The following is a 26431-nucleotide window of genomic DNA, read 5'->3' as shown; positions in this document are numbered from 1 at the left end:
GGTCACTCTGAATCCTATCCCCACCCTCCAGCATATCTACTACTCCTCCCAGCTTGGTGTCATCTGCAGACTTGCTGAGGGTACACTCTATGCCATCTTCTAGATCACTGATGAAGACATTGAACAAAACTGGCTCCAGGACCAACCCCTGGGAAAATCCTTTAAGTTTTTTTTCCCATTCCTTCCCCCTTTCCTTTTTCAATAAGTACCAAAATCAAACTTCTTTCTTAGATGATTTCCTGACTCTTACCTTGCCTGTTCTCCAGCCCAGCAGAGTCTAGACTGGGTATTGACTTGTCAGGCTGACTGTAGTAAAGGGCAGTACTACTATAACCTCATAGCTAAGTCAGGCGTTGCTCTCTCCTCCTCACTTGCATGCATGAGTCTAACTGGGTGAAGTGACCCCAGCAGTGGGGCTGTCAAAGTCCTCTGCTTGTAAAGAGGATCTGTCACCAGGTGCTGATTCTAGAAGGAATCTGTTATATCTGAATGCTCCCTCCTTCTGAAAGGTATGTTAGGTTGAGGAGTCAAGACACTGGTGGGTCTTTGTGTTGTGATCACTGTGGCAGGGCACTTTTGGTGCCTGCCACTTTAAGGGCTGAGCCAAACAGCTATCAGGTGCTTGATTACAGTGGCCATTTTAGAACTTTGGCCACCTATATAAACAGAGCAGTTTTCTGCTGGCAGGCCAGGCAGAAACATCACCTGGCTGAAAGGCTGTATGAAACATCTTGGAGGTAAGGGCAGAGCTTATGGGGATGGTTTGGAGGCTCCTTGTCCTAGGCATGACCTGAAACTGCACCCTGCCAGGAGTGGGTGGCCTGATGGGGCTCCCAGTGGAGCGGGAGCCTCCAGGAAAATACCAGACCAGTTACCACCCTGGTAGAAGGTGGGTTGGGGTGCCTCAATAACCCCTAGCCCCCACATTACTGTGGGTAGCAGTTGGGGCCAGGCACAGCTACAGCCACCTGAGCCCCCACTGGGGAGGGAAGCCCTGTAGCTCCATTGAGGGGGCAGAAGATGTGGAGCCCCAGTGAAGGGGAAACCAGAGGGCTAGGAGCCTGGTGTGCGTGTGTGAGTTTGTATAGTGTTGCCCCAGGTGGGGCCAGAGCAAGCTTGGCCTTGATTGGGTAATTGGCTGGCCACTACCCTGGTGAGGGTCATGGGGGAGGCCCAAAAGACGGTCCGCCTGCCAGCCAAGGTATGTGCTAGATAAAGCCTATGGCTGAAGGGGCCTGCTCCGAGAGGGAGCAAGGTGGTATAAGTTGTTGATGCGTGAAAAGGACCCTGTGAGAGGGGGTGGAGTGTAAGAGGCCCTAGTGAAAGGAGGGCAGTATAAATGTGTGTGTGTGTCTGAGGCCTGAGGGCTAAGCTTGGTCCGGCTGTAGGCCGGGAGCATTGTGTTATCTGGATGCCATCTGCGAGGCTTGGGCTGCGGTGTAGAGCAGGAATGGAGACGCAGATAGTGCCCCCTGGCATCTGGACAAGAATGGGCATCCTCCTGCCTTATTAGAGCCAATTAAGAGACAACAAGGTGTGGCAGGAGAGGAGGTGGGCGGTTGGCCCAGAAACAGGTGGGTGGACCAATGGCAGACCGGCCCTGGGAAAGCCCCCTGTTGCATCACCAACCAAGGACTGTTGTGCTCTGTGGTACATATTGACCCAGGGCTTGAAGCTAAGTTCAAATTGTTTTGCTTTCAGGAGAAGAACCCAGGGCATTACAGCTTGTTTCTGAGGCCAGAAAAAGACTGTTGCTGGGACCAAATTAAGGGGCTCAAGGACTGATTTGAGCCAGGCTAGCCAGCAACCTGCTACATGCAGGTCATGGTTGCTGGTGCACTGGTTGTCCTAGCAGCCTGCCTGGTCCACCAAATGTTGCTGTCTGTCAGCCTGGAGTGGAACTTTGTTTTTTTTATGAAGTACACTGTTGAAAATGCTTGTTTGCAGATGTGTTAATCCAAACTTGGCCATGTACTACAGAACCAGGTTACATCAATAAGAGGAAAAAGCTTGTGAATTTGAATTTCCAGATTGAGAAGAGAGCTTCATTTGCTGGTGATAGATGATCATAATTTCTTGACCTTCATATATTGGCCTGAATTGTGTTTCAGTTCCAAAATTTCAAGATGCATCTTGGGTAGATAATTTTCAACTTCTCCTCTGAAGTAGAAAATGGGTTACCAAGAAGCTGTACATTCTTCTTGTCTGCCACAAAATAGGTGAAACAGTTTTCCAATGTGAGCAATAGTCCAAAGATCTACCTTCTTGGCCTTGACCAAAAACTGCATAATACCAAACTGAGTTGTTCTTGCTGACAGTACGTTGGCATGTTTTGTGCTATCAGTGCAGCTGCATGTGTCTTGTGACGACTCTCATATTGAGAGCCCCCTAGGGCATGCTAAAGCCCCCTTGCCTGCCACATCTTATTTGATGTTCTTATGAGCCTCCAGTTTGGTCGAGGAGCTGTTTTTGTTAATCCTGTTTCTCCCTGTATTCCAGGCATTAACAGCAGGCCTCAAATCACTGTAGATGCAGCCTGAGCCAGTCTTATTGCCTCTCTTCAAGTCCTACTCTAAATTAAATTAACTACCACCTCCTTCACCAACAATATTCCTGGGCCTGGCTCGCCTGTACTGCGGCCTCTCTCAAGCTTGTTTCTCCCCTGGCCATCAGGAGTTCATTCCTAGCAGAGCTCCTTCCTTCAGGCTGTCACCTATCTAACTGCCTAACACTTTAGCAAGGCATCTTATATAACCCCAGAAAGAGGTGTAGCTCCTGCTCTGTGCCTACAGACTTAAAGAATCATGACCTTTTCAACATAATGGAGGTGGCGGTCCTATATTAGTCTTGTACAATGCCATGTAGTATAGGGCACACTTCTAACACCAGCTGCCTGCTTTCCTTGTTTTCTCAAATTGATTCTTTGAAATCCCTGTCTGTAGTCCAAGCAGGCTCAAATGTACATGTTCTGCCTACTTTGCTTTTAGTGAGAGGTTCATCTGCCATTGTAAGATGATCATTTACTCTTTTTTTCCTCCACTGCCACTTCTTATACACACCGCTAACATGAGTGATGACAAACTTGACAAACAACGTTTTACTTGACCATAGTAATTTGTTTTGCGCTGTGCTGCCCCCAGCCTAGACTTCCCCCTACTCACTCTCTACCCATTCAGTGGGAGTGGGTCTTGGAGAGATGAACACAAAGTTCCCAGTGGAGGAGTATGTGGGGAGTGGTGCAGAAAAATGAGTGGTGTTGTGGAATAAATAAGGATAGGGTGAAAGAGTGGTGAGTAGAGCATGGACTTAGACTAGAGGGATAATTCCAATGGATTACGAGTTTGGAGGGGACTCATTTGGGTGTGATGGAGGAAGAGAGTGAGTGATGGTTAGAGAGAGAGGCAAAGTTTTGAGGGTAGGAGAGGGCTTGAGAGGTAAAATTGGATGAAAGGATAAGATGTCTACCTAGTAGTAGGATTTTAGGAGGCTGATGGTCCAGGATGAAAGTACTGTAGTATTTAAACCAGGGGTGGGCAAAATGGTCAATCCGGCCAGAAGCTGGACTCCATTTCCCAGCAGCCCCTGCCTGCATGACTGGGGTCGGTTGCCATGGAGACCAGACAGACTTTTTTTTTTCCTCTGAGGTATCAGGTATTGACCACTACTGGAGCAGGATACTGGCTTTGCTAAGCCAGCTGCCTCATTCAGGATGGCTAGTCTTGTATTCTTACACAGTGTCTAAAAGTATGTTCCTAATACAAGTCTGCCATATGCCCAGTGTTATTGCAAGAACATTTCTGAATAGCATTTCTGAATGGATTGGATATTTAAATGCATCCTAATTGTGATTTAATGACTTTCACTGCAATTAGCCTGGAGGAAAAACCATTTTCAATTAACAAATGTAAACCTAGTGTCTGATTACACCCTTAATGTTGCCGCTAAATTTCCTGATTTAAGAGTTCATACAGTGTGGGGCCAGAGCCTGCAGAACTACAGATCCATACAGTGCAGGGCATGGGCACAGAGATGGCTTCAAATGTATTTTTTTCTTTGCTTATGAGATTATGGTCCCCCTTCCTCAGGGTGAGTAGCTATCTGCAAAGCTCCTTTTTTCCTCCATCTGTGGCTGAGATTGGAGGCAGGATGGTATAAAAGCTGAGTAGATAGTCATCTGCCACCAGGGGGATCACTCACACACTGGGTTGGTTACCTTTTCCCTCTTGCTGTCCCACCTTTATAATCAAATACTGCAGGCCATACAGTACAAAGTAGTTTGGACTGGAGAATCTATCCCATGTAAAAAGCCAAGTGAAAACTTCTAGCTGATGCTTTTTTGCCACCTCAAAATGAAGAATGAAGGTCTGGGTCGATCAAAGTATTTCACGTATTTAAAAAAAAAAGTAAAAAACTACTACAGCTAATAGTTTTGGCCAAAACTATGGGAAAAATAACTTAGTTAAGTGGATTGTTGCAGCCAAGCGCCCCCTCACTAGCTGCAACAGCCCTGTGGTACAGGCTCCCTGGGGGCTGCCCCCGGTGCCTTGTTCGTGTACCTCCCACAGCAAAAGTCCTGGGGGGGTGACAGTGGAGTCGGGAGTGGTTAAATTCTGGTTCACCTCTTCCCCTAATTCACCGCTGTGCTGTAGCAAAGGCTCCCCGGGGAGTGGGCTTTTAGCTACTTCCTGCTGTTGCTGGACATTGGGTAGGTCCTGTCCTGAATCGTGGATTGTTGCTGGGGCAGCCACTAGATTCTTCTAATCCCTGTCCCCTTCTGCTCTGTCTTACATCCAGAGTTTTTCTGTCCATTACTTATTGCTCCACTATCTTAAGCTACTCTTGCTCAATGCTGCAATAGTTTGTAGGTGCCACTGTGCCGAGTTGCACAGGGTCATCTAGGTTATTGTCTCTGTATCTCAGCTGCCAGTGTTCTACCCAGCAAGACCTCAAGCTCCTAGCTTTCATCCTGTAACCATTCCCTACTGGGACCTTTACCATCCATTATACATAAATGTCATTTGTACTAAGTGCTCTCCAGTGGTACATCTGTTTCCTGGTCTCCAGCCTCTTTCAGAGTCACATGTTTCTTAAGGGGATGCTTCTGCTTTACAGTAGCCCCTTTCTCTCCTAAGGGTGAGAGAGGAATTGATTTGTCAGAGTAGCACAGCCTGTACACACCCCCCCCCCCCACTGTTTTCCCACAGAGATTCTTTGAGCTAAGTAGCCCAGAGGAGTAATTCTGCTCCACCTGTCACACTCTGCAGCTGAGGCAGGTGCAGTCCGTCCAGCACTGGGCCTATTTCCCTTTGAAAATGAAGATGCCACAACCTCAGACAATGCACTTCAGACCATAGGGTTCTAAACTTGACTATGACAGTGGGAATGGTGGAAATCTGCTGGTGTGGTGTGTGCTCTCCTTCTTGGGTGGGATTTCTGTGCTTGAGAACAGGTACAAAAAGGAAGGAGGTAAGAGTAAAGCTTCATCCCATCCTTGTTTTGTCCTTTCCCTCAGTGGACCTCTCCTCTTCTGATTCCTCAAGGTTTCTCTTTGCTCTTAGTGACTGTTCTCCATCATATCTCAGGGGTTGTAGTCTAGCCAGGGAACCTGGCCCTTACAGGAAAATATGGGCATGAAGTACACAAATCTATACCTCTAATGGAGCACCCAAATGTCAGTTCAAACTAGACATTTTTGTTTATACAGTCCCAAACTGGAAACTTTCAGTGTTTGGATATTTGTTTTATTGTTTACAAGGAATTACTTTTTTTAAACTTCGTAGAATCATAGAAAAATAAGGGTTGAGAAGGACCTCAGGAGGTATAGTCCAGCCCCCTGCTCAAAGCAGGACCAACCCCAACTAGATCATCCCAGCCAAAGCTTTGTCTAGCTGGGTCTTGAAAACCTCCAAGAATCCCTCCTAGTGAGAAGTGACCAATCCAAGTTATGAATTAAGGAATTTAACATTTGTGTATGTTTTAGGGGATTGGATGCATCTTTAAAGCCAGATACTTATCTTTAATCAACAGTGCTCCCGTAAGTCAATGTCTACAAAGGATACTTGTAGTTTCTTCTCTTATTTTCAGACAATTACTTTGTTTCCGTTTAAGTATTTGTTTCTTCAGCCTAACACATAACCTTCGGAATAGTTCACTCCTCACTGCATTTTTCCTCAGAACGCTGTATAATACAAAGCGCCGTCTCTTCCACTCATCTATATTCTTTAGTTTTCAAAGTCATTCTAAATTTTATTCTTAAGTGTTATCTCATAGAACTTGCAGTTCCCTTCAGTATTCACAAAAGTTTTTTTTCAGTCTTTCTCGATTGAAGACAGGAGCTGATCCTTTTTCAGCAAATTCCAAGAATTTTCACCAAATTTTTAAGTATGCCTTTTTTTCCTTTTTCCCCTCTAGAACACTGACTTATTAGGAAAGGTTTACTGACACTTACCTTCCCAGAAGATGTCAGGAAAGTGTCTCAATTAGGAGTATTGGGAAATATTAGTATTGGGATTTTAATGTCTTTGAAAGATCCAAGTATATTGTCTTGGAATAATTGTCCAAAATTTATTATACCTATATGTTCCCAGATAGTAAAGTTTCCTAATAAATAATTATGATTAAATTCAATATGATTATGTATAGGTGCTGAAGGTGATGGGTATGAGCTCTGCAGCATGTAATTATTGAATCTAGGTTTCTTATTTCCCTCGCCCGACACTTCAATTAGGTTCTCCCCTCTAGCATTCAAACCCCACATGTCTCCAGTTCTGGTAGTGTTCCAGATGTAACCAAATTGCACAAGATTTACTTACTCAGGAAGTTCATTCCTGTTACTCACTTTCACACAAGTCCTTCTAGCAAATCAATAGCTTTAAAACTCTTTGTCCCAGACATCCTTTCTTTATTTCTCTAAGGCTTGTATTATTTATTACCAATTTTCTATTCTTTGTTTCTGTTTTATGCTTCAGCATCTGTTTGGAACTGCTTGTTTCAGAGTAGTCTTCTACAGTTTTTAATTTACTGAGGACTCTGACTCAAAGCTTAAAGGAGTGGCCCCATCTATTTTATTTCTGCTTCTCTGAAATGGGTTGAAATCTCTTTCAGTTCTTGTTTAGAGTGGAGTATGAAGAGTCTTTGGAAAATCTGTACTTTGTGCCCACCCAACTCAAGTATCTGGTTATTACTGCGTACAATATTCTGTTAGCATTCTTTTAATACTGAGAGTTAGGCACGTGCTCATTTCTAATTAAGTAACTGATTGACTGATGTATTCAAACAGATTTGTTCAGTGTGCAGTTTGTTCAGCTGCGTTCACTGTTGCCTGGAGCCAGATATAGCAAGTGCTCGTGCTAGGGGTGGTTGTGAAGATTTTGCCGGCTGCCTGCTGGCTATGCATGGTGTAATGCATGCTGTGCACTTTGTGTAAAGCACAAAAGTTACAGCACAATTGGAAATGCCTTTTGATCACTTGTGTAAGCACCCCTAGAGAACTATCTTAAAGATGCACTGAAAAGGGTGTGAATAAATTCTGAGGTTTTAGGTCACAATGCTGTGAGCATATAGCTTACTCTGATATTTTTCCAGTCCTTTTTGATGTTTCTGAAGTTAGGTGTTGCCCTTTCTTACCTTCTATTCTTACTTTTAATCAAACTTAAATGTATTTCTGGACTTCAGATCTTTTCTGAGAAGCGATTTAAAAACAAAACAAAATCCAAAAAAACCCAAACAGTGCATCATGAAAGATAAAGAGCTTAACCTGAACTTAGTTCTCCTTATTAAAAAGCAGAAAAGTTATTTTAAATTTTAACTGTTGCTTTTATTAATAAGAACCCTAGGAAATGCTCAATTTCTTTCCTGCTTTTAAAGAACATATAAAAACTTTTCCTGCAGAAATACCTTAGGGTCATGATAATTTACTAAAATCCATTCATCAAGTAACTTTAATAATTTTGTCATCTTTACTTAAATCATTTTGATAGCTATGGTAACAACTGAGGCAGCAGTTACCTTTTTGCAGTTGTACTCAATAAGCCTTGAGTTTTGGTACTATAGCTAAATTGGCCTGGAAAGTCCCCACTGATTCTGGTGTGATCTTTGCAGCCTGACTGCCATATTTGGGTCTCCTTTACCCTTTTCACTTGCATTCTGTCCGTTAATGTAGTGTCATCACAGCTATTTTCAAAACAGCAGGCTTGATGTCAGTTTTCTACTAGCAGCCAATTTTCTCCTAGGAATAGCCGATTTCTAACATTTTGTTCTGTTTGCTAAAATTTGCCTGGAATTAGCCCTGAAAAAATAGCAGAAATGAAGAGACAAGCAGCCAGAAATTGTTGCTACTTGTCCATCAACAGGTTATTTACTAATTTTTCTTTATGTATCTGCCAACAGCCTAAACGTAATGGAGTTTTATATGCTTCATTAAGGACATAATATGGCCTACAGGATGTTTTGAACTGGTAGTGATGCACGGGAAAGAATATGGGATGACTCTTGGAGCCCTGCATAAGTTTGCTGGACTGGGAATTAAGGTAACTTTCTGCTTATGATGAACTGGGAACCTTTGATACAGAAATGATTGAGAGGTAGGAAACATGAGAATTCAATGTGCTCTAAACAGTGCGGGCATGCCCGCAGCCTCTGGACTCCCTGAAAGCAGGGGCTGGCATGTGAGGCTGGGGTGTTGGGTGCCTCCCTCCAGGCCCCATGCCCTAGCTGCCTCCTTCCCACTGTTTTTCCCCCTTGGACAGTTGTAAATAGACACCTATAAATAGTTCCATGGGGATGTGGGTGCTTTATTGGTGGTGCACTTTGGGGATGGGGGTGGCTGTTGGAGGGAAGGAGGGAATCTGTGTGTTGGGGAAGGACATAAAGTTTTTGGAGCTGGTTGAAAACTGACCACATTGTGCATGTTCTTGGTGTTCCACTGTTGGCCTGGGGTGTGTGGGCAGTGGCCCAGGCACCCTACTATGGGGGTTGGAGTGGAAGAGGTTGTCTGCAAGTGCCTCAGATTCAGTACCCTGGCCGCTGCTGCTGGGTGTGCTGTTCACCCAGGTCTTCAAGGGGGCTGGTCCATCCTCGCTGCTTCTGCTGCAGCTCCCGCTCCCCATGCCAGGCATCTTCAGTGTGCCATACTTCCTCTGCACAGGCCTCACAGAAGAGCTCCCCCTAGCCTCTCGGATATTGTGCAGGACACAGGCTGCAGTGATGACCTGGGGGTTGTTGGTCTTAGCCAACTCGGTATGCGTGCACCAGTGTCACCTGAGGCACTGGTTGAAGTGTGCCTGGCATCAGGGAAGGTGGCCAGTCTAGGGACACGTGAGTGATGGCAGCAGCAGGTATGTGGCTTCCTCAGTGAGGAGGGTTGGTCCAGTCACATTGCCTGCTGCATGTCTGGGACTCCTGGTGTGAAACAGGGTGGAGTTTTGGAAAATCTGGATATTGTGGGCACTGACAGCCCAGCTGGTGCAGATGTTCATGAACGCTCTCCAGTGGTCCACCACAGCATTATGGAGTGGAAGCCCCATTAGCTGTACTAAGGATGGTCTGCCTGGGGTGGGCAGGTGACAGGGATGTGTGTCCCATTGAGCGCCCTGATGCACTGGGTGAAGCAGAGTGCTTGGAAGTCTGCCACTACCTCCAAGGGGTTGATGACCCAGACCATGCTGTTGGCCAGCACGTCTGGTTGAGGGCAGCCAGCACACATCTGGAGTGCAGCAGTAAGCAGAAGGCCGTGATGCTAGTTGTCGCTGCCGGGTGGAGGGTGAGGAACATCGATGGTGCACTGGGCACAGGCTCTCAGGACAATGTCCTGGAGGGTTGTCTCAACAGGTTGCAGACTGCTTGGAGCCAAAGAAGCATATGACCTGGGGACAAAGTGTGGGGCAGTCTTTTAAAAAGCAGAGCTGGCACCCCAGTGGCCAGAGCCTGGAGCTCCCCCTGGCTGCTGCAGTAGGACAGAGCAAGGCAGAAGCATCTTTAATGTAAACTGCTCTGACCTGTCTCAAAGTGCTGCTGTCCTGGGCACACATCTAGATGCTGTGCCTGGAAGTAGTTTACTCTGGCTCAAACTGCCCCTGAGTTTGTTGCTTCTTATTAATTGCATGTGCAGATACACGTGGAAACAACTAGATGGAAAAAGTGTTTGCAAAATATTGGCAAGCCTACAAAATCGTGTATTACTGGCAGTAATTTTTTGGGGGGAGATCTCAAAGATCAATCTGTCTTTAGAGTAAAACATCCAGAACTCTGAAAGAAGCTATTGGATGCTTTATGAGAAGGAACATCTATTAGTGAGATCTATGGACACAGCTGTATTAACTGAAGCCACAAACAGAAGTGGGGGAAAAGTACCAGCTCCGGAGAGTAATTGACTTCATTTTCTTCACCTCCTGCTGGGGCCCCAGAGAAGCAGGTTGGGACATTTCAAAAGATCCCAGTGAGACAGTTGAAGCCTCTCTTTCTAACACTTAAGGTCATGACATTGGTAAGAGCATTGGCTTTTGAATAAGCACAGTACAAGATTTGCCTACAACCCAGGCTTGACACAGCACTTTTACAGCACACCAAAGGAGATGCTAAGAGAAAGCTATCAGTGTGCTACTGAACCTGGTACGTGACTGTAGTGGAGTTGGCCATTCCCATAAGAAAAGGTGAGCAAATTGTACTACTTCATAAAACCGTGGTAGAAAATGAACAGATATCATGCCCCCTATCATATTAATATACAGGAACATCAGCATACATGGTTACTTGAGGGGTTATACAATACAGTGTTTCTTGGTTGAGATTAAAAGCATATTATTTTTCCTAGGCAGACACGGCTCCTTGGGTGAATTTGATATCTTTTATTAGACTAACCCAAATGGTTGGAGAATAGTTATTAAGCAAGCTTTCGGGTTCAAAAACCCTTCGTCAGGCTAAGGAAGTTTCAGCAGTTGGTGTGTGCTCTTCCTGGATGGAATGAAAAGTAAAGAAGCCAGGGGCTGGGCAGGGGAGTCAGTTGCCAGACAGATTATAATGTTTATTATAATGATTATTTTTCCTGAAAGATTAAAGCAAAGGGAAAATTGAAAAATTAGGCAGCCTTCTTGTCACTGAAAAGTAGAAGGATAGCTAACATCTTTTCATATTTTTGTTTTTGTATTGTCTTTCCTCATTCCACCTTTCCAAAACAAGGTGGAATGAAGAAAAGATTGTTCCCTTGAAAGTACCAGTAAGTCATTTAACATAAATTAAAAAAAAAAATCTTACAAAGAACAAGTCATAAAATACAAAAAACTACATGAATGGGTTTTTCATGTACCTAACACCCCTCGTTGCAATGTTGTGGTGTGTCTCTACAAGAGAATTTAACAATCTCACGTTAGAAGCTGATGAAGGGTTGTTTTTTTTAAAAAAAAAACCAACAAAACAATCTAACAAGAGATAAGAGAATTAAAACAATGAGGACAAATCTTACAAGACTCACCTTTACTCTTTATTGTTGCTGCCTCCTGAGGAACTTAGTTCGTCTGCATTACTTTCCATCACAGCATAATTCTTTTTTACCATCCAGATTGTTAAAAATGCAGCACCTCTTAAAACTTTAAATTATGAAGTCTGCCAGGATGAGATTCCACACAGCCTTGATCCACTTGCATAGCTGCCCTATTAGTTTGGCATCAAAGTGGTGGTTATTCACCATCCATTCTGCATATAGTTGTTTCATGTTTGCTTTGAAAGGATGCCTTATGCTGACATCTAGGGGATGAAACATGTATGTCATGCCTCCTGGTATTGTGACCTGGTCCGCATAGGCACATCTACACAAGATGCTAAATGCACAGTAGACTAATTCTATTGTGCACTAGTGTGGTAAGCAAAAACTGTGCTAATGCATAGTAAAACTAGTCTACTGGGCATTAGCATCACAAAAAAGCATGTGCCAGTGCTACTGTGCAGTAGCAGTGGCACATAATTTTAATGCGTCATAATTACAGCGCATTGATGCATCATAAATTTTAAAGCATCATCATTAAATTTAATACATCATATATTTTAATGTATCATAATTATAGCGCATTAATGAATGTGTAGCTGCTCCCCACTGCTATCTTTCAGTCATGTCTTCACTTCCTTTGTATGGTGTCTCATAAAACTATCCAGACGAGCATGTTTTCTTCTCTTAAAAGACCACCAGGTTGGCATTCCCATTCATACTTAACATAGTCCATCACTCATTTGGTGTCCATCCACCCTATTTTCTTGTGCAGTGACAATAATCTCTTGTGGCAATTTCTCTTTAGTGAGGGTTTCTTTTTTAAAAACCACATAAGCTGATAACTTCATTCTAGCAAGAAGTAGCATTAACATAACAGTGAAGCATATAACAGTACTTTTTGTACCCAACTGTTCCTATGTAGACAGTTTTTGCTCCACTTATTTACTGTGGTTATCAGATAATACCACAAATACAGAATGAAAAACAAACACCAGTCAATTTTGAAAACATCAGTCTATTTTGAAATACTAAGTATGAGTACTGTTTCTGAAGACTGATCACATATCATTGAAAAGTTGTCAACTTCTCCCCGTATGCCTTAAGTAGATGCTGTGAAATTGTTGTGCATCTTTTTAATTGAAAGTCCATTTTTCTATAAAATTTGTGTATCCAACACTTGCTTGCCTTGAATTCAAGACAATCCAAGTTCTCTTGCAATTTTTAGCATTCTTATGTCTAGCATATTTCTGTTGATGTTGCATATCTGAACTTCAGTTTCACGCATACATGTTTTTCAAGCTCTGGGGGTTTTGCTCCTGAGCCACAAAGTGCGCATTTATTCCTATTGCTTTAAAGTAGTTTCTACTACTTCTTCGTCCAGTTGTTCATATAGGCTAAGTACAGACAGTCAAAAATCCTGAGGCTGAGCTGATTCAATCTTTACAGTTTAGTCTAAACTGCGTAAGCTTGTGATTCAGTGAACAGACATTCATTTTTGATTCTGGAAATACAGCCACGTGCCTGCAGTGGTGCAGGCCAGAAGATGAGAGGGCACTAGAGCACATCTCAGAGGTTGAGGGGGCCAGAGGCCGTAGCCCATGAGAGTGAAACCAGGGTCAGGAACCCAGAATCTGAGGAGACTGGAGCTCATAACCCAGGCCCAGGTGCAAGTTGGGGGGATGGAAGTCAGGGAAGGCTGAAACTCCAACAAGTGTTTGGAGTCTGGAGTAGGCCAGACTGTATTAAGGCAAGGTGACTCCTGAAAATATCTGATAACCTCTGCAAGGCATGAGCATGACTATGGGGGCAGCTGGAGGTCATAATTGTTGCCCCTAAAAGGCTTAGTTCCAAAGATTTAATTGGGGACTGCCTTAGAAGGGGAGATCCACCCCCTAGAGTTCAGGGCAGAGAAGCCTGGAGGATAGCACACCAAGTGGGAACACCTAGGAAAAGACTACCATGTCTCTACCAACAGCCTCTTGAATTAAAAACTCTTAAATATCAAGTAATGACAGGTGAGAGAGGAGGCAGAGTAGAGATTAGGGTTGTGAGCAGGCATGCTGAACTGCTAGGGGACTTCTGACACCAGGTCATTTGCCTAGAACCTGCTATAGAGATCTTATCAAAAGTCTTGCTAAAGTCCTCCTAGCTAAAGGCTTAACACCTCCACTGCTCTCCCCACATCCACAGAGCCAGTCTTCTTGTCATAGAAAGCAATCAGGTTGGTCAGGCATGACTTGCTCTTGGTGAATCCATGCTTACTATCCCTAATCACTTGGGGTGTGCAAAGTGGGCCTTATTCGGTTCGGATTTGGCCTGAATCAGGGACAGTGATTCGATTAATTGATTCGGATCACTGTTCTTGATTCGATTTGGCCAAATCCAAATCTAAAGAGTCGATGCTGATTCAGAGAATCAGCGATTCAGACATAGACACAGCTTTAAAAGTTTTTTCTACATACCTCAAGGTACCAGCATGGCTTTTGATTGCTGCGATGCTGGGGCGCATAGATAGTCCCACAAGAGAGCAGAGGAGCCCTCCACATGCTTGATGGCGAATCTGGAAGTGGCCTGGAAGTACTTCTGGTCCACTTCTGGGTCTGCTGGGGAGCGCTCTGCTCCTCCCCCCCACGCCCCCTTGGCTCAGCGATTGGCTGCAGGGGGACTTCAAGTGCCCAACCCAGACCCAAGAGGCACCAGTCACCGAGCCGGGAAGGTACAGGGGGTCCCCCATGTGCTGTCCGGCAGACCCGGAAGTGGACCAGAAGTGCTTCTGGTCCATTTCTGGGCCTGTGGCCGAGCACACTGGGGAGCCCCCCATGCTCCTGTGGGACGCTCCATCCACCCCAACACCACAGCAATCACAAGCTGCCTGCTACCTAGAGGTATGTAGAAAAAACTTTTAAAGCTGTGTCTATGTCCGAATCTCTGAATCGATTTGGAGGGTTCCAATTCAATTTGGAGAGATTAAAGGTCCTCTGGTTTGATTCAGATTTGGAGATATGGCCACCGAATCGGGGCCAAATCTCCACTGAATTGAATCGGGGACCGAAGCTTCACACAGCCCTACTAATCGCCACCTTCTCCTCCAAGTGCTTAGAAATGAATTCCTTGAGGACCTGTTCCATGACCTTTCCAGGAATTGAGGTGAGGCTGACCAGTCTGTAGTTCCTCAGATCTTCCCTTTCTTTAAGACAGGTGCTATATTTGCCCTTTTCCAATCATCCGGGACTTCTCCCAATCACCACAAGTTTTCAAACATAATGGCCAGCGGATACACAATCTCATCAGCTAACTCCCTCAGCACCCTTGGTTGCATCTCATCTAACCCCACAAACTTGTACACATTCAGCTTTTCTAAATAGTCCCTACCCTGTTCTTTTGCCACTGTTGGGAAGGATGTAAGCAGCCAAACTGTGCTGCCAGGGGCAGTAGTCTGGGAGCTGAACTTCCCTGTGAAGAGTGAACTAAAAAAATGCAGAAAAGGCTGAAGTATTCAATGCCTATCTGTCCCTGGGTTGCTTTCCCCATTCAGTAAGGGACCCACACTTTCTCTGACCTTCCTTTTGTTGCTGACATACTTGTAGAAGAAACTCTTCTTGTTACCCTTCATGTTCCTTGCTAACTGCAACTGCAGTTGCACTTTGGCCTTCTTGATTTCATCTCTATACGTCTGAGCAGCGTTTTTATACTCTTTCCTAATCATTTGTCCAGGTTTCCACTTTGTGTAAGCTTCCTTTTTATGTTATCTCAATGAAGAGTTCCCTGCTAAACCAAGCTGGTTTTCTGCCATACTTACTAGTCTTTCTGTGCATCAGGATGATGTGTTCCTGTGCCCTCAATAAGGTTTCTTTAAGGTAGAAGCAGCTCTCTTGGACTACTTTGATGCTCAGATGGGCCTCCCAGGGGATCCTACCCATTTAGTTCCCTGAGTGAGCTGAAATCTGCTTTTCTGCAGTCCAAGGTCCTTACTTTGCTGCTTTCCTTCCTTCCTTTCATCAGGAACCTGAACTCAATGATCTGTGTCACAGTTCCTGATGCCATACTTCCTTCCAGGAGCAGCATGGTATTTGCCATGAGAGTTAATTGTAGTTGAAGGAGATGTCCCCTCACTGATATCTAGAAATTGGCTGCCTTGTGCTTAAAATAGATTGGGAAGTGATGCACAGCAAGCTGGAAAGAGTTGGAAAATCTAAAGAAAATGGGAACCAGGATCACACATCTTTGGTAAAAGTGTTAATAGCAAGGCTAAAGTCACAGCTGTTGAAACCATTCCTAAATTCCTCCAGGCTAGACTTATATCTTATGCACTGCAAAAGCCTATAGAAAGACAACTGGATGCATTGTGAAAAAGCAGTATTCAATTTATCTGTAGAAGTCAATGAATGGGCTGCATTAATTGTGTGCAAGAGAGATGGTGACCATATGTCTGTGATTTAGATGTGGCTCAACATGTAATTCCTAAACCACAAGGTTAATTTGTAAATCTGATGTTTGGGGTAAGATTTACCAAACTAAAAGGTGGCATTGGAGCTAGAGTCAACAAAGGGTCTCTCTGTGAACATATCTAAGGTGTTAATTTACCCTTATTAAAAGTTTTACATCATTGGTTTACCAGTACACCTAGTATTCAAAAAAATAATGGGTCTTTTCTTATTGCTCTTCAAATATCAGATTATTTTCTTGAGGCACTGTATACCCTCATTGAGAGAAGACAGTGGTGCATTCTCAGCAGCTTCTATCACAGAATGTCTTGGATATTAGGTAGTTTTCTGGCTAGTAAGACTATGGGGGAGATGTTCCAGTTTTATCATCATTAATTAGTCTGATATCTTCCCTGTTACAGGAAAAAAAATGAAACAGGCTTGGACACCAAAGGAAAATTAAGTTTTGGAGAAAGTAAAAAGAAAAGCGTAGTCCCAGCCTATTGGCTGTATTTTAAACAGGGTTATCCATATCATCAGCATGTAATGGCTCTCCTGAAAGGAATGGGGTTGTCACTGACACATTTGTAGAGATGTGAGTAAAAAATGCCTGGTATTTGCCTTTCAAATACATGCAAGTCTGAGGGGAGCTATACTTAAATAGAAAAGAGGCCTTAGGGCTTATTAAATTCCATGACTACCTGTGTGGTATGTATTTATCCTCATGGCAAATCGTAAACTGCTAGTAAAAATATTGTGGATAAAGGAAGGCATTCCATAGCTGGCTGCAGCCAGGCTGAAGAAAGGCGCTTTGCTCCTAGCAGTTTCCCCATTATAACAGTTAATATGGAACTATCAGAATAACACATTCATGAAAATGTACTGCCTCTAATTTTAGCAGGGAATTTTGTGTAGAGAGTCTTTTTTTTTTTCCTGGAAGACTAAGGAAAATGTTCTGAAACTAGAAAAGCTCCCATTTTGATTGTGGTAATGAACTGTAATCTTTTGGAACGGTCACATCCCCAAATCATCTGTGGAGCATGGTGACTTGCTCTTGGGGGTACAAATTGGAACACCAGAAATCTTACAAAAAAGGATAGTACTGCAGTTACATGACCAGAACCAAGCTGGGTTGAAGTGGGGGTAGTTAAAATGAAAGAAGGCTGGAATATCTTTTTTGGACTGGCTTTTGATCAAAATAGAAATGGAAACTTGCCAGTGCATTTCCTGAAGGAGTTATCAAAATATGCCAGAAAAGACACCATGTTACATGTAGAAGTAGGCTATGAAGTGCTAATAATGGTTGCTCACTGATTTTTTTGAAGGGGGGAAAGTATAAAATGATTATGATTGTGGTTGTATTTATTCCTGGAGGGTAGAAGTAGTGTACAGAACAGCCACTTCTGATGTAAGAATGTAGTTGAAGTGATTTGTAACATATTTGCCACTTGCAGGTGCCTTGAAGTGCTGTGATTCAAATAATCATCCCCAATTTATTTCTGGGGAGTTGTAGACATTTCCACAGAAGCATTGAATAAAACTTACTAGGAGATCGGTCTATAATCCAGCTATAAATAGACTGGCAGAACGTTTTGTGCAGTTACTGAATTGGGTATTTGTCAAAAATGAATGATGAACTCTGTCATATTGTGTGTGACTAGGAAAGTTACAGTGCAGATCTGCACCACTGATTTAATACTAAGAACATCCCAGTGGGATTGCTTTTCAGGTATGAGATTTGTTTTACCATGACCAGACTTACCAAAGGTGCTTGAAGTAAAAGAGCAGATAGTAAAAAATCCAAAAGATAAAGATAGAACATCTAGGTTCTTTTATATTGTTTAGGCTTCTTGTAACATGATGGATGAAGGAAATCTGCCTTGGTTGATAGGCTTTTATTCCGTGAATGCTGGAAATTATTTTTCTGGATCCTAAGTAAATAAAGTGCTGGTTTGCATGTTTTGAAAGGGTGCTACTGCTGTTTATTCTTAACCTTCTTTTTGTATGTAAAAATATACCTGGCATCTCTTCAAAGTGCATGTTGTAGCTCAAACAGAAATTATAAACCTATTGTAGAGCTTACAGTTTGGCCCATGTAATACTGGAGGCCAAACTAGATGGTCATGACCTGAAAATCTACGAAACTCTGTCCAGCAGCTATGGGAAAGGAAGACTGAGCTTCAAAACTACACAAGAAGTGTAAAAGAAAATGGGAGATTTAAAAATTTTGTGTTTAAATTTAGTAATAAAACAATCTACCTATTACTATTCTCATTATAGTAGCACCCACTGGTGCCAACTGGGATCAGGGCTCCCCATTGATCAAGGCTCTACAAAAATCCAGTAAAACATCTTCCCTGATGTGAAGAGGTTATGATACAAATGGACAAGACACAAATAATGCTGGATGTGGTATTATTCTAATTCTAAATCCAGTCAAGTGAGGCACAGGCTTGCTTACTTTCACTCAGGAAAATTCAGTGTTACAAGTGGATATTTCTCTTGAGTCAAAGTCCAGTTTCTTGGCCATTCTTCCCATCTGGAAAGATTATTGGATCTGGAGTTTCTCTCTCATAATGAGGACAGAGCACACTGGAATTACCTCAAGTCATTGGTTAATACATTGCTAAAGAATACAGTGAAGTGGAACTGAGAATGCTAGTTCAGTATGATGTGTCACAGTCCTTGCTGCCAGGTCTTTACAGACTTTAGGAAAGCTGATTTCAATGAACTCAGGTGTTTAGTCAAGGGCGCACTGCAGAGTAGGAGTTTTGAAGAGATGGGAGCCCAGGAAGGGTGGCTGTGCCTTAAGGAAATGATCCTTCGGGCACAGAGGGAGACGATCCCGATGTGAGGAAAAAGAGGGAAAGAGGCCAGGAGGCTTCCTTGGCTGACCAGAGAAATCCAGGGCAGCCTAAGGGCCAAAAGGGGGGCACATAAAAAGTGGAAATGGGGAGAGATTACTAAAGAGGAGTATACCTCCTCTGCTCGCACTTGTAGGGAGGCAGTTAGACGGGCCAAAGCTACCGTGGAGCTGAGGATGGCATCCCAAGTAAATGATAACAAAAAATTGTTTTTTAGATATATAGGGAGTAAAAGGAAGGCCCAGGGTGGAATAGGACCCCTACTAGATGGGCATAAGCAATTGGTGACAGACAGGGGGACAAGGCTGAACTCCTCAATGAGTTCTTTGCCTCAGTGTTCCTAACTGAGGGGCAAGACAAGGCTCTCACTGGGATTGTAGAGAGGCAGCAGCGAGGCACCAGACTGCCATGCGTAGACCCTGAGATGGTCCAGAGTCACTTGGAAGAACTGAATGCCTTTAAGTCGGTAGGCCCGGATGAGCTCCATCCGAGGGTGCTGAAGGCACTGGCTGATGTCATTGCACAGCCACTGGCGGTAATATTTGAACAGTCGTGGCACATGGGCCAGGTCCCAGAGGACTGGAAAAGGGCCAATGTGGCCCCCATTTTTAAGAAGGGGAGGAAGGAGGACCCAGGCAACTATAGGCCAGTCAGTCTCACCTCCATCCTAGGCAAAGTCTTTGAAAAAATTATCAAGGCTCACATTTGCGAGAGCCTGGCAGGGCAAATTGTGCTGAGGGGAAACCAGCACGGGTTCATAGCAGGCAGATCATGCCTGACTAATCTAGTCTCTTTTTATGACCAGGTTACAAAACGCCTGGACGCAGGAGTAGGGGTTGATGTCATATACTTAGACTTCAGGAAGGCCTTCGATACGGTATCCCACCCCATACTGGTGAACAAGTTAAGAGGCTGTGACTTGGATGACTACACAGTCCGGTGGGTGGCAAATTGGCTAAAGGGTCGCACCCAGAGAGTCGTAGTGGATGGGTTGGTATCGACCTGGAAGGGTGTGGGCAGCGGGGTCCCGCAGGGCTCGGTCCTTGGACCAATACTCTTCAATGTCTTCATCAGCGACTTGGACGAGGGAGTGAAGTGTACTCTGTCCAAGTTTGCGGATGACACAAAACTGTGGGGAGAAGTGGACATGCTGGAGGGCAGGGAACAGCTGCAAACAGACCTGGACAGGTTGGACAAGTGGGCAGAAAATAACAGAATGCAATTCAACAAGGAGAAATGCAAAGTGCTGCACCTAGGGAGGAAAAATGTCCAGCATACCTACTGCCTAGGAAATTACCTGCTTGGTGGAACGGAAGCGGAAAGGGATCTTGGAGTCCTAGTGGACTCCAAGATGAACATGAGTCGGCAGTGTGATGAAGCCATCAGAAAAGCTAATGGCACTTTATCGTGCATCAGCAGATGCATGATGAACAGATCCAAGGAGGTGATACTTTCCCTCTATCAGGCGCTGGTCAGACCGCAGTTGGAATACTGTGTGCAGTTTTAGGCACTGCACTTTAAGAGGGATGTGGATAACCTGGAGAGGGTCCAGAGAAGGGCCACTCGTATGGTTAAGGGCTTGCAGGCCAAGCCCTATGAGGAGAGACTGGGGCACCTGGACCTCTTCAGCTTCCGCAAGAGAAGGTTGAGAGACAACCTTGTGACTGCCTGTTAGTTCATCACGGGGGCACAGAAGGGAATTGGTGAGGTTTTATTCACCAAGGCGCCCCCGGGGGTTACAAGAAATAATGGCCACAAGCTAGCATACAGCAGATTTAGACTAGACATTAGGAAGAACTTCTTCACAGCTCGAGTGGCCAAGGTCTGGAATGGGCTCCCAAGGGAGATGGTGCTCTCCCCTACCCTGGGGGTCTTCAAGAGGAGGTTAGATAGGCATCTAGCTGGGGTCATCTAGACCCAGCACTCTTTCCTGCCTATGCGGGGGGTCGGACTCGATGTTCTATTGAGGTCCCTTCCTACCCTAGCATCTATGAATCTATGAAAGCAACCACAGTTTTATAAGAGGTGTCTTGGTATTAGCAAAGGAAAATGAGAGCAACTGCAGAAAGATGTGCTTCACCCTAGATCTGTCTGCAACAGCTGTACAGGTTATGTAATTAAGCTAAATTGTTGATCTCTGTTACCATTTTTTTTCTTTCTCAAAAAAGCTGGAGTTTAATTTGCTGTCAGGTTATGACTAGTAATGAGACTGAACTGGAGGCTGGCATCTTTAACACATCCCTTCTGAGGAAGTATGACAGTAAAATGAGACACAATATGCCATATCAGCAGGGGGAAAAACACCTACCATAAAAGTAAAATGCCATTTAGTTTGTTTTATTACATTTGTATTCATAATTGATCATTATACAATTCTTTGATCCTCTTTGGGAATGGGAGGCAAGTAGAAATGCAAGTATTATTTAATTATTACTGTGCCCTGCTCCAGCTCAGATATCTGTCTAATCTTGCCCCTACCTGAACCCTTGGCTACCTGAATCCATGCTTCTGGACTCCTTGTTCATGACACCAGTTTGGACCCCTTGCTTCATTTTCCATGGTGCCTTCTATGAGTGGCTATAAAGTGAAACTTAAAAGTTCTACCAAGGAAATCAGACTTTCAATTTTCCAATTTTGAGACAGGATGAGCCAGAGCAACTTTTCCTGTCTATGAGGGCAAAGCTTCTAGACCTCCTGTCTATGAGGGGGGGACTGTTCTACTTGATGTTGAAAGCTGTACTTTGCTCAAGCAATCAGTATTGGAACACATCACCAGGAACACATCACCAAGCAATCAGTATCTGGAACACATCTTCAAGAAATCTATATAGAGCAGTTGTGAAAGATGAAGCTTTCAAACTACAGCCTTGCAGACTCTGCAGGCAGCAGGATCCATGGCCCTGCTACTTGCATCAAAAATGACCTGCCATATTCTACTAAGGGACATAGCACCTTCCAGAGTTCAGTAGAATGGAGTGTTATCCATATCAGTGACATCATCATCAACATAGATTCATAGATGTTAGGGTCGGAAGGGACCTCTGTAGGTCACCGAATCTGACCCCTTGCCCTGGGCAGGAAAGAGCGCTGAAGTCAGACAACCCCAGCTAGGTGCATATCCAGTCTCCTCTTGAAGACCCCCAGGGTAGGAGAGAGCACCACCTCCCTTGGAAGCCCATTCCACATTCTGGCAACCCTTACTGTGAAGATCTTTCTAATGTCCAACCTAAATCTGGTCTCCGTCAATTTGTGGCCATTGTTCCTAGTTACTACAGGGGGTGCTCTAGTAAATAGAGCATCTCCTATTCCCTGCTGCCCTCCCCTGATGGATTTATAGGCAACCACAAGATCACCTCTCAGCCTTCTCTTGCAAAGGCTAAAGAGATCTAGGTCCCTCAGTTTCTCCTCATAGGGCCTTGCCTGCAGGCCTCTGACCATATGAGTGGCCTTCCTCTGAACCCTCTCCAGATTCTCCACATACCACTTGAAGTGCGGTGCCCAAAGCTGGCCGCAGTACTCCAACTGCGGCCTGACCAGTGCCACACAGAGGGGAAGCATCACCTCCCTGGACCTGTTCGTCATGCATCTGCTAATGCACGATAAAGTGCTCTTAGCCTTGTTGATCACTTTGTCACATTGACAAATCATGTTCATCTTGGAGTCAGCTATGCCTCCAAGATCCCTTTCCACTGCTGTGCTGCTGAGAAGGTCATCCCCCAGCCTGTGAGTGTGTTGGTAGTTCTTTTTGCCTAGGTGCACCACTTTGCACTCATCTTTGTTAAACTGCATATTATTTTGTTCTGCCCATTTTTCCAACCTCTCCAGATCCACCTGGATCTGTTCCTTACCCTCTGGTGTGTTAACTTTCCCCCATAATTTGGTAATATCTGCGAACTTGGACAGGGTGCTCTCCACACCCTCATCTGAGTCACTGATGAAGACATTGAATAGCACCAGTCCAAGGACCAAGCCTTGCAGGACTCCACTGCCCACATCTTTCTAGTTCGATATCGACTCATCCACCACCACTCTCTGGGTGCAACCCCTAAGCCAATTTGCCACCCACCTGACCATGTAATCATCTACATCACAGCCTGTCAGTTTATTTAGGAGAACAGAATGCGATACTGTATCGAAGGCCATCTTAAAGTTTAGGTAGATGACATCTACCTCAACTCCTGCATCTAAGCATTTTGTGACCTGGTCATAAAAAGAAACAAGGTTAGTCAGGCAGGATCTACCTGCAATGAATCTTTGCTGATTTCCTTTCAGCATTATTTCCCCTGCTGGGCTCCCAAAAATGTGATCCTTAATGACTTTTTCCAGAGTTTTCCCAAGGATAGAGGTGAGACTAACTGGCTTGTAGTTTCCCAGATCCTCCCTCCTCCCCTTCTTGAAAATAGGGACCACATTGGCTCTTTTCCAGTCTTCTGGGACCTGACTGGAGCACCACAAGTGTGTGAATAGCTGTGCCAGCAGCTCTGCTATGACACTGGCCAATTTCTTTAGCACCCTTGGATGAAGTTCATCTGGGCTCCAAGTGCCCCTTCACTAAGTCTACGCTAACAGTGGGTGGGCTGGTGTCCCTCCTGTGTCTATCTATGATTCAGTTCGGAGATTTGTCTTGGTCTGTGTATAGGAATACAGATGCAAAGCACTCATTGAAGAGCTCAGCTTTGTCCCCCCTCTCTGTTACCAATTGCTCTAGTTTGTCCTGCAGGGGTCCTATGCTACCCTGCATCTTACTTTTGCTCCTTATATACCTGAAGAAGGACTTTTTGTTGTCTTTAATTTTTGTCACCAGCCTAAATTCTAATCCTGCTTTGGCCTTCCTAACTGAATCCCTGCAAATGTGAGCTAGGGAAGTATACTCCTCCTTGGTAGCTGTCCCCTGTTTCTACAGCCTGTATACTTCTTTCTTTGCCCTTAGGCCAGGGGCGATGCATAGGGGGTGCACAGGCGTGCATGTGCACCCCCTGAGAGCACTGGTGCACCCCCTACCAGTGCACCGGTGCACCTGTTTAGCCAGCAGGCAGGGGGGCAGGCGGGAGCACCAGTGCCCCACTGCAAGTGCCAGCCGGGGAGCAGGGCCACCAGCAAAAGCTGCCAGGGGACCACCCCCACCCAGTCACTGACTGGTGTCAGGAGGGGCATGTGCCGCCCCCCCCACCTCTCCCCGACTCAAGAGGCACCAGACACCCATGTCTTAAGCTTTCCTGGACTTCCCTGTTCAGCCAAGAGGGCTTCTTGGCTCCTTTGCCTCCTTTTAGGCACAATGAGATTGTTTCCTTCTGCGCCCATAGGATCGCTTCCTTGAGGAACGAGCACCCTTCCTGGACTCTCATTTCACCAATGCTCTTGAGTTTTAATGCCTTACTAAGTAATCTCCTGAGCACACTGAAGTTAGCCTTTCTGAAGTCTAGCACTTCAGCCCTGCTGGTTAGTTTACCCACCCTTCGATGGATAGTGAATTCAATCAATTGATGGTCTCTATCCCCTAGGTTACCTTGCACCTGCAGATTCCCTACCAGGTCATCCCCTATAGCTAACACCAAGTCCAGCAAGGCATTTTCCCTAGTGGGATCGTATACCTCCTGCATTAGGTGCAGGTCCTGTATTCAGGTTAAGAACCTACATGAGCAGTTAGATTTGGCTGACTGCTCCTCCCAGCAGATGTCAGGGTAGTTTAGGTCACCCATGACTACCATATCTCTCAACCGTACAGCTTCTGAGAGCTGTCTGGAGAATCTCAGATCTAGCTTAGCCTCCTGGTGTGGCAGTCTATAGTAGACCCCCACTACCAAGTCCCTTTCCTCCCAACCCCCTTGTATCCTGACACACACTACCTCAGTTTGGCCCTCCTTTGATCCCATCTTATTATAGAAGATGTATATTGTTCCTTAACATAGAGAGCAACACCCCTCCCCAGCTTTTTCCTCACTCTATCCTGTCTGTACAACCTGTAACCTTCAATGCCTACTGCCCTGTCATGAGTAGGGTCCCACCAGGTTTCAGTTAGTCCAACCAGGTCAAAGTTGTTGCTTGCAAGCAGGAGTGCAAGTTCCTCCTGCTTGTTCCCCATGCTCCTAGCACTAGTGTAGAGACATTTAAGCCCCCCAGTGAGTGCCCTTGGTACCCCGCTGTCCTAATGTCTATTGGGCCCCTTAGTGCTTACCTTAGTGCTTACCTGGGCTGATCCAGTGTATTGCTCATGGCTCGCTGATCCTAGGTTCTCCTTATTCTCTGCTTCCCCATCCCCCACAAGCCTAGTTTAAAGTCCTTTGGAGGAGATCAGCCAACCTGTAAGAGAACAGACTCTTACCTTTAGAAGAGAGATGAAGACCATCTCGTCTCAGGATGTCTCTCTCATGGAAGTACAGATCGTGTTTGTAGAAGCCAAAACCCACATGATGGCACCAACTCCAGAGCCGCAGGTTGACTTCCCTGATGCAAGTGTCCTGATGCTGATGGTGACCGCTGACCAGAAGACCACCTGTGCCCCCAACTTCCTAAGCCTGGCCCCCAGAGCCCTGTAGTCACTCATGACATGGTCTGGACTACTCCTGGCTGCATCATTCATACCCACATGGACAAGGACCATGGGATAGTAATCAGAGGGCCAGATGAGGTCCAGAATTCTCGCAGTGATGTCCCAGATCCTGGCTCCGGGTAGGCAGCAAACCTCCTGTGCTGCGGGATCCAGTCAACAGCTAGGCCTCTCTGTGTCTCTCAGGAGGGAGTTGCCCACCACAATGACCTGGCGTCTCTTCCTCCAGCTGCTCAGTTGTCACTCAGCCTGCCTGGTGTGTGTTGCAGACATGTCTTCCCCTACGGCTTCCTCTACTGTATCATCCTCCAGTGCTGCTCCAGTGCTTCATGTCTGTTCCCCAGTTGCGTTGGGGAAGCAGTCACAGCCACATGCTGTCTAGCTCTGGAGGTGACCGTCCTCCATTCAGCTGTCCTGGGACTCTCCCATGATGTCTCTGTGCTAGGTGTCTGGTCGTGCAGAAAATTAAAGTATCCATGAATCTCATCCTTTGCAGCCCTGACCCTTCACAGCCTGCTCACCTCTGCTTGGAGTTCCCTCACCTGCGCCTCCAGGGCCTCAATCTGGGCACATGTAGGACAGGAATGAGAACCCTTGGCCCCCATGCTACCCCCAGGCCTCAGAGGTCCCACCAGCCAACCCCACCCAGACCAGGGGCCAGGGCACTGCAGACCCATCCAAGGGACCTGTCTGGCTGGAGGCAGCAGCAGGGCAGGGTCCCTGGCTGCAGTCTGTGTCACCACCCCCACAGTAGCCCCCTTCCTCATTCACTTACCTGAAGTCTCTGTCAGAAGTTCCCGTGTACTCCTACATGGTGTATACTCCTACCCATGAACTGGCCTGCGAACTGCACCCCTGTTGGCAGTCCGTTTGCTGGCTCCCTGGTCACAGGCTAGCTGGTCACCTGGGGAGGCTCCTTTTATACCCTTCTGGGCCTGGGCTGACTCAGGCCCACGCAGCAATCTCACAGCAGTCAGCAATCCCACAGCAATCAACACTCACTCAGCAGTCAGTACTCACTCCCAGCTTCTTAGAGCACACCCCCCACCAAACAGTCAGCTAAACTCAAGGTACAGGCAGCTGGATCACTTACCTTTCCTGGGCAGGATCTGGTGCC

The 26431-nt window shown here is 45.4% G+C and overlaps 1 long non-coding RNA gene across 1 annotated transcript; it reads left to right on the top strand.

Annotated features, from left to right (window-relative positions):
* The first annotated feature begins 669 nt into the window (after positions 1–669).
* On the top strand, positions 670–26431 carry LOC132250657 (uncharacterized). The gene is made up of 3 exons (XR_009462260.1): positions 670–737; positions 8389–8528; positions 25033–26431. It is a non-coding gene; the product is annotated as an uncharacterized LOC132250657 (long non-coding RNA).

This window comes from Alligator mississippiensis, chromosome 5, assembly GCF_030867095.1.
Source record: "Alligator mississippiensis isolate rAllMis1 chromosome 5, rAllMis1, whole genome shotgun sequence".
Classification (NCBI taxonomy): Eukaryota; Metazoa; Chordata; order Crocodylia; family Alligatoridae; genus Alligator; species Alligator mississippiensis.
This window is presented reverse-complemented; position numbering and strand designations above follow the sequence as displayed.